We start from the raw sequence: 6,598 nt of genomic DNA on the forward strand, positions 1-6,598 counted from the left end.
GAAAGAAAAATGCCATATGATATCACTCATATGTGGAATCTAAAAAACAAACAAAAAAAGAGGACACTAGTGAACTGATCTGCAAAACAGAAACAGACTCACAGACATAGTAAACAATCTTATGGTTACCTAGAGAAAGGGAGTGGGAAGGGGTAGATTTGGGAGATTGAGATTTGCAACTGTTAGCCACTATCTATAACAATAGATAAAACCCCCGAATTTCTTCTGTATAGCGCAGGGAACTAGATTCAATATCTTGTAATAACCTTTAATGAAAAAGAGTATGAAAACGAAAATATGTATGTACATGCATGTCTGGGACATTGTGCTGTGCAGCAGAAATTGACATGTTATAACTGACTATACATTAATTAAAAATGAATAAATAAAACAAAAAATGAAAAAAGAAAACTGCCAAAGTTCATCAATGCATAGTTCTGAAGGCCAGAAGTTTGAAATCAAGTCATTGACAGGGCCATGCTTCCTCTGAAACCTGTAGGGGAGAATTCTTCCTTGCTCCAAGCTTCTTACTTCTGCATTAGTACAACCCCCTACAAGCATTCTTTGTACGTATAATGTTCTATACATATGTTTGTATTTCATATGCATGTTTGTATTGCCTTTGTCCCTGGCATCGTATTTTTTTTTTACTCTATGTAAACAATTCTCCTTAAAAAAATAAAGGAGGATCAAGTTGCAGCTAAGGACCTCAGCAGCGGGGCCATGTTCAGGACCATGAGCTGGACTCCTTCCAAGATTGGGCAGCGGTGGAGAGAGACCTTAAAAGGAAACATGGAAAACTCCAGCAGCTGGAAGAGCAGACCAAGAGGCTACAAAAGGACATGAAGAAGACTGCCAAGAATCACCCAATCACGTTCAAATCTGCTGTGAAGATGTTTTTAGACTTACGCTTGAATCCCCTCTGCCTGCAAGACCAGGACTTTCTGAACATGGTGACAACCCTGGACATAACCATGAAGTGGATGGACATACCCTCAACCAGGAAAAGGTGAACCAGATCCAGAAGACCATGACTGAAGCCTTAAAAAAGTTTGTCAGTGTCTTCCAGAGCCTCGACATGGTGGTGGAAAGGTGGTGGGAAGCAGGCTTCCCATATAGGAGGACCATGGGGGACTGCAGGCCAAGGCGGAGAAGCACGAGGGAAAGGACAAAACAGGGCCGGTGCTGCCCAAGCTTCGCCTGGCCCGAGAGGAGCTTTGGCCTGTGCAGGACAACCTTGATGCCAACAAAACAAAGCAAAACAAAACAGCTCCTGGAAGAGATGCTGTGGGTGTGCAGTGGCTGGCTGCACTCCTTCCAGCCCAGCTTTGTGAGCTCCTCACCTAAGTGCAAGCTGTGCACTGCTCTAAAATGCACGGTAACTTCGGAGGCTTGACCAGACATCTTGCCCAGCCTGGCCACCCCGTTGCAGTTTGGACAGCAAGAGTGGGGGAAAGAGACCAAACTGAGAGAGCTCAGAGCCTCTCTGTTGTGGCTGATGACTGAGCCCCTGGTCCCCTCAGAAGACTCCTGGGATACAAGGCAGCCTCTTTAGTCTTTATCCTTTTCAACTTTGGGCTCAGGCATCAGCCCAGCAGAAGGCCTGCCTCTGAGAGAAGTATGGTAGCTGGCAGGCTGGGGATAGAGGCCGCTCTCACTTTACCTTGGCATGAGCTTGGCACCCAAGCAGGCTGCTGTCTCCTCACCCAGTAGCAAGGGCCGGCAGACACAACCTGGCCTGGGACCAGAGCAAGCTTCCAGCCTTCTGATGGCAAGGGCTTTGTCAACTCACTTGAGGTCTTTGTTTTGCTTACATGGTTGGAATCACATCTGCCTCCAAAAGACCCATCTTGGGAGTCCACCCATCCTTGCTTCCTTTCCATATCAGATACTTTTATTTTAATTTTAAAGGGGAGAGGCCCTGCCCTCCCATAATGTGTGAATCTGGGAAGTCAGCCTGCCCTAGGGAGTGAGACCCGTGGTCTTCCAGCTTTACCAAGTCCCTCACTCCAACCTCCGCATGACAAAGCCTGGTTTAGTCCACCTCTATGCCTTAGGTCAAGTTCAGGGAAGATCCTCAAGTTTCCTAGTTTCCCTAGGTAACCGGGATTCAACTCATATAAATATCCTACCACACACCATGTCACAGATGGGTTCACATCCTCAAAGCAAGAGCAGTGGGTTTATGCTGGCAGCTGGGCTAGGTCAGAGAGAACAGTACCCTGAGGCTGTTCTTCAGGGGGAAGGCTTCAGGAACAGGCTGCCATGGTTTCCTGGGACAAACTACACACCTCACAGCTGGCAGGAGGAACAGCTGCCCAAGGATGTTCAGTGGGAAGTGCATTTGGGTTGATGCGGCCTTGGACCTTGGCAGACATCGAACAGGGGCCCCAGGGTTCCCTGCCAAAAGCCTATCTCTGCCCTGGGCCATTGCTTCGTGTTCAGTTGACTGAAGACAAGAAGGGGGTCTCATCAGGAAGCCAAACCACACCTTTTACAATTGGCCTCAAGTAGTCAGGACTAAACTGACAGTTTGCTGTTTTTCCCCCATCCCCTCAACTTAGGACCAACAAGGGCAAGACAAATGTGCCCCGCCTCGCCAATTATGTAGGGTGCCCCTCCTCTCATCAGCCCAACTCCTGCTGACTCACTCCCACAACCTCCCCTCAGGCTGAACCTTCCCCTCTTGCTATCATAGAGCTTTTCAACTCCTCCACCGGCCTTTGATTTGAGTCTCTGCCCAATGCAAATTGTGTCAGTGGCTCCCTTTCTTGCTGTCAGTAAGTGGGGTGCTTGTTCTCATTTGGGTGGTCTTTGTTTACCTCCACAGAGGTTGTTAATATGAGGTGCAAATAAAACACTCAGAATAACATGCCCCCCTAAAACAACATCAAGACAGGGTTTCATTATACTTTGCCTATCGATGGAATAGTTCCATTTATGAAGTTTTATACATCAAAAAGCTTTGAATTTGACCAGGCTGTCCATTAATTCATCTCTGAATAAGTAAGTGGCATTTAATTTTAGCCGCTATATTTTACAGCATTATAAAGCTTCTGCATTAGGTAGCTTCTCAAAATTTATTCTAAGCACAGTTGCATTTAGCAGATAGACCAGAGTCCATCATGTCACCCAGACTCACAGACAAGTCTCACTGGGGAACTGACATAAATAACTGATACTTGGTAATAAAAGTGCTCCCCACCTGAGTTTCCTGCCACCAGTGTGGACTTCCTGCTCTGAGAGCCTGTCTTCTCGGCCACATTTTATAATGCCAGTGAAGACATGCCAGTGATTGCTCTGTGTAACTGGGCATTGGAGCCCCAGGTCTGTCTGTTGGTTGTGGCAGGCACTGTTATTATATCCAGGTGAATAAAGGCTTGTTTTTTAAAATGCTAAATCGAGACACAAATCAAGGGTACAATATACTCAGAACTGAGTTTTGAGCAATCTGGTGTTTTGCATGCTCCAAGCTTCTATTGTTTTCCAGCCATCCTCAGCATCCCTTGGCTTGTAGATAACTCAGTCCAACCTCTGCCTCCATCATCACATGGCCATCTTCCTCCTGTGTGGATCTCCCGTTTTCTTATAAGGGCACCAGTCACATTGGGTTAAGGACCCACAATACTGCAGTATGACCTTATCTTAACTAATGACATCTGCAATGACTCTGTTTCCAAGTAAGTTCACATTCTAAGGTACTAGGGGTAAGGAGTTTGAAGTTTAGCCAAACCCACTTAGTAACCAAGTGACCTTAGCCAAGTTACTTAAGCCACAGTTTCATCTTCCAAAAAACGTGACTACAATTTGAGAAAACTAATAAGTTAGTGGCTAGAGAATGTATATCAAGATGATTAGCACAGGGCAAGAACTAAATAAATGCAATATTTTTCCCTTCCCAATACCAAGACTTAATTGTTCAATTTATTTATTTACGTAATCATTCTTTCAGCAAAGATTTATTGAGCACCTAATATATGCCAAGTACTAAGTTATCATTCAAATAACAGAAAAAGACAGACATGATCTGTTCCCTCACGGAGGTTAAGTGAGGGACTCTATCCCGGATTTTAATTGAAGAGTTTATTTAGCAAAATGCCAAAGATCTACAAAATAAGAAGAATGATCACTAGCCCACAGCCTGACTACTGAAGGGTGATAAAGGGAAAAAGAAGTAACATTTATTGAGTGTTTATCACATAGCAGATGCTGCGTTAGAGGAGTTATATAATATTTCATTGAATCCTAAAACAATCTGAGGAAGTATGTTCAGTTAAGTAAACTGGGACTCAGAAATGAAGGATGCTGCCTGTGAGTTCCCAGTTAGTAATTACTAGAACCTCTTTCCCCTCCACTACACCTTGGAGTCTGTGTGCTGTTGGCCAGGCATTTAGTCATCAAATTGAAAACACAGGATGTAGAGATGCACAAGGGAAAACAATGGTCCAGTCCTCCTGTTTGAAAACCCGTGACTCTATGCGTTGAATGGCAATGTATCTCAAAGCAAACTTCCAGGCCATTTTTTCCACCTAGTTATGACTTCTTTTCTTTCTATTCACATATAAGAGCAATTCAAGCAAAGCTTACATTGTGCCAAATTCTGCTTGCTTTATGCTGAATGGGTTTTGGGAGATTCACTAGCACCCTTTAACCATGGTCTCTTGAAATCAGAATGGTGAGGGATGCAGTCAGTGGCTACGTACGTGGACTCATTACAGGATTTCGATACCCTTTATTCTGTGTTCTAAGAAACCAGACACCTACGCATTAGCTGAAAGAGATTCCTGGAGCTTTGCGGTTTTCCTTGTTGACTGCCAGAGTCTTCCCAAGGCCCTGCATCACTACCCAAGGACTCAAACACGAGTGGCAGATAACAAGCTCTCCATACAGTTTGTCTTTTCAGAGAAATTCTAGGAGATTAGCAGCTTGGAAGACCATGATAACCGTGGAGCTGGTGTGTGTTTCTGTGTTCTTTGCCTTCATTTTATTGTCTATGTGGATCATATATTCTGTTGGACACCAGCAGGAATCCTAAAAGCCTTTCAGAATAACATATTTTGCCTTCTTATTTGGGATAACCTACTTCAAAACCCTTATAGGTATTTTATCCTGAATTTGTTGAGGTTTAATATGTAAGTTACACTTGATTCATTTGTGCATATGTGGTTGTGAGTCAGTCTATTCAGTATTGAGAAGGATGCCTTCTTACTGTCATTGCTGTCAGTGAGAATCTGCTCTCAGATCAAAGTAGCAGGAACCCTCTAGAGCAGTGGTTCTCAACTGAGGGCAACTTTGGCGCCACCCAGGGGACATTTGGCAATGTCTGTAGATATTTTTGGTTGTCATAACTGGTATGTGTGTGTGTGTGGGTGCTATTGGCATTTATTGGGTAGTTAGTTATCCTACAATACAGGATACTCTCCCATGAGAAAGAATTACCTATCAGTCGTAGTAAGTACAAATATCAGTATTACTAAGATTGAGAAACCCTAACCTAGAGAAATATTTTTCTCCTACAACCTTTAGGCATCACCTTGGAAACTGTGAACCTGTATTCCAGGCTCAAACCAACTACTTATTAATTATTTCAACGTGGTCAAACAGCTTAACGCTTTTGGACGAGGGCTTACTTGTATGTAAAATGGGGGAAGTGGCTTTTGGGAAAGAAACGGGAGTGTGTTGAGCCACTAATTACATTTATGGTCAAAGGGAAAAGGAAAAAAATATGTTTAATGTTTAGTATTCAAAGATGTGTTTTGGAGAGTTATTTATAATGGTGAGTATTATAAGACAGTTCTGTTTAAATGACAGTTCATCTATTTCATAGAACATTATGAGAATCTTACAAAAGACAGTTCTTATAACATGGAAAATGCCTTTATTGCAATGTTAAGAAGAAGGGTCATGGGATTCAAATTTGTACGTAAAGTAGGCCAGAGGGGAATTTGTTACTTTGTTTTCTGAGCTGCCTCTGTCTATATTTCTTACTGTTGCACTCATCACAGAGCCTAAGGCTCACATTTCATGTGTATGTCTTTGTGACCAGACTCTATACTCCATGTGGATGATGGTAGGGTTTTAGTTACCTCTGTATCCCCAGTGTCTTGCCCATAACTGCATGATGTCTCAGGAGACAGGTTAGTGCTACATGCTCTGGTTACCTCATCTGAAAAACACAGGAAAAATTGGGCATTCCTCAGATTTGTTGAGAGCTATAAATGAAGCAATGCTTGTAAATATCATAACATCGTGTATCTTAAACATCGTAACCATTCAATAAACTTAGTTATTGTTACGACTTGCATTCTAGCTCTGTCAGTAACGAGGTATAACGCTGGGAAAGTCATTCGGGTCTTCTCTTGTCTCTTTTCTTTTCTCTTTTCTGTTTTTTCCTTCTGTAAAAGAAGATTTGTATTAGACTACCTTGATTCTGCTTCTCAGTTTCTAGATGCTTATATCCTTTGACTCTAAGGATTAAAGGCTTCAGGAGCCTTGTTAGAAGCCTAATAATCCTGTGCAGACTCTTAGAGCTGAAGATAACCCCATTGACAGTGGTGTAATGAGGCTTTGAGGCTGGGGACAGTCATCAGAGGGAGAA

General features: G+C 43.1%; 1 pseudogene; it reads left to right on the plus strand.

Annotated features, from left to right (window-relative positions):
* Nucleotides 1-377: 377 nt before the first annotated feature.
* LOC102511624 lies at nucleotides 378-1,594 on the plus strand (annotated as a pseudogene).
* The last annotated feature ends 5,004 nt before the right edge of the window (nucleotides 1,595-6,598 follow it).

This window comes from Camelus ferus, chromosome 13, assembly GCF_009834535.1.
Source record: "Camelus ferus isolate YT-003-E chromosome 13, BCGSAC_Cfer_1.0, whole genome shotgun sequence".
Lineage (NCBI taxonomy): Eukaryota > Metazoa > Chordata > Mammalia > Artiodactyla > Camelidae > Camelus > Camelus ferus.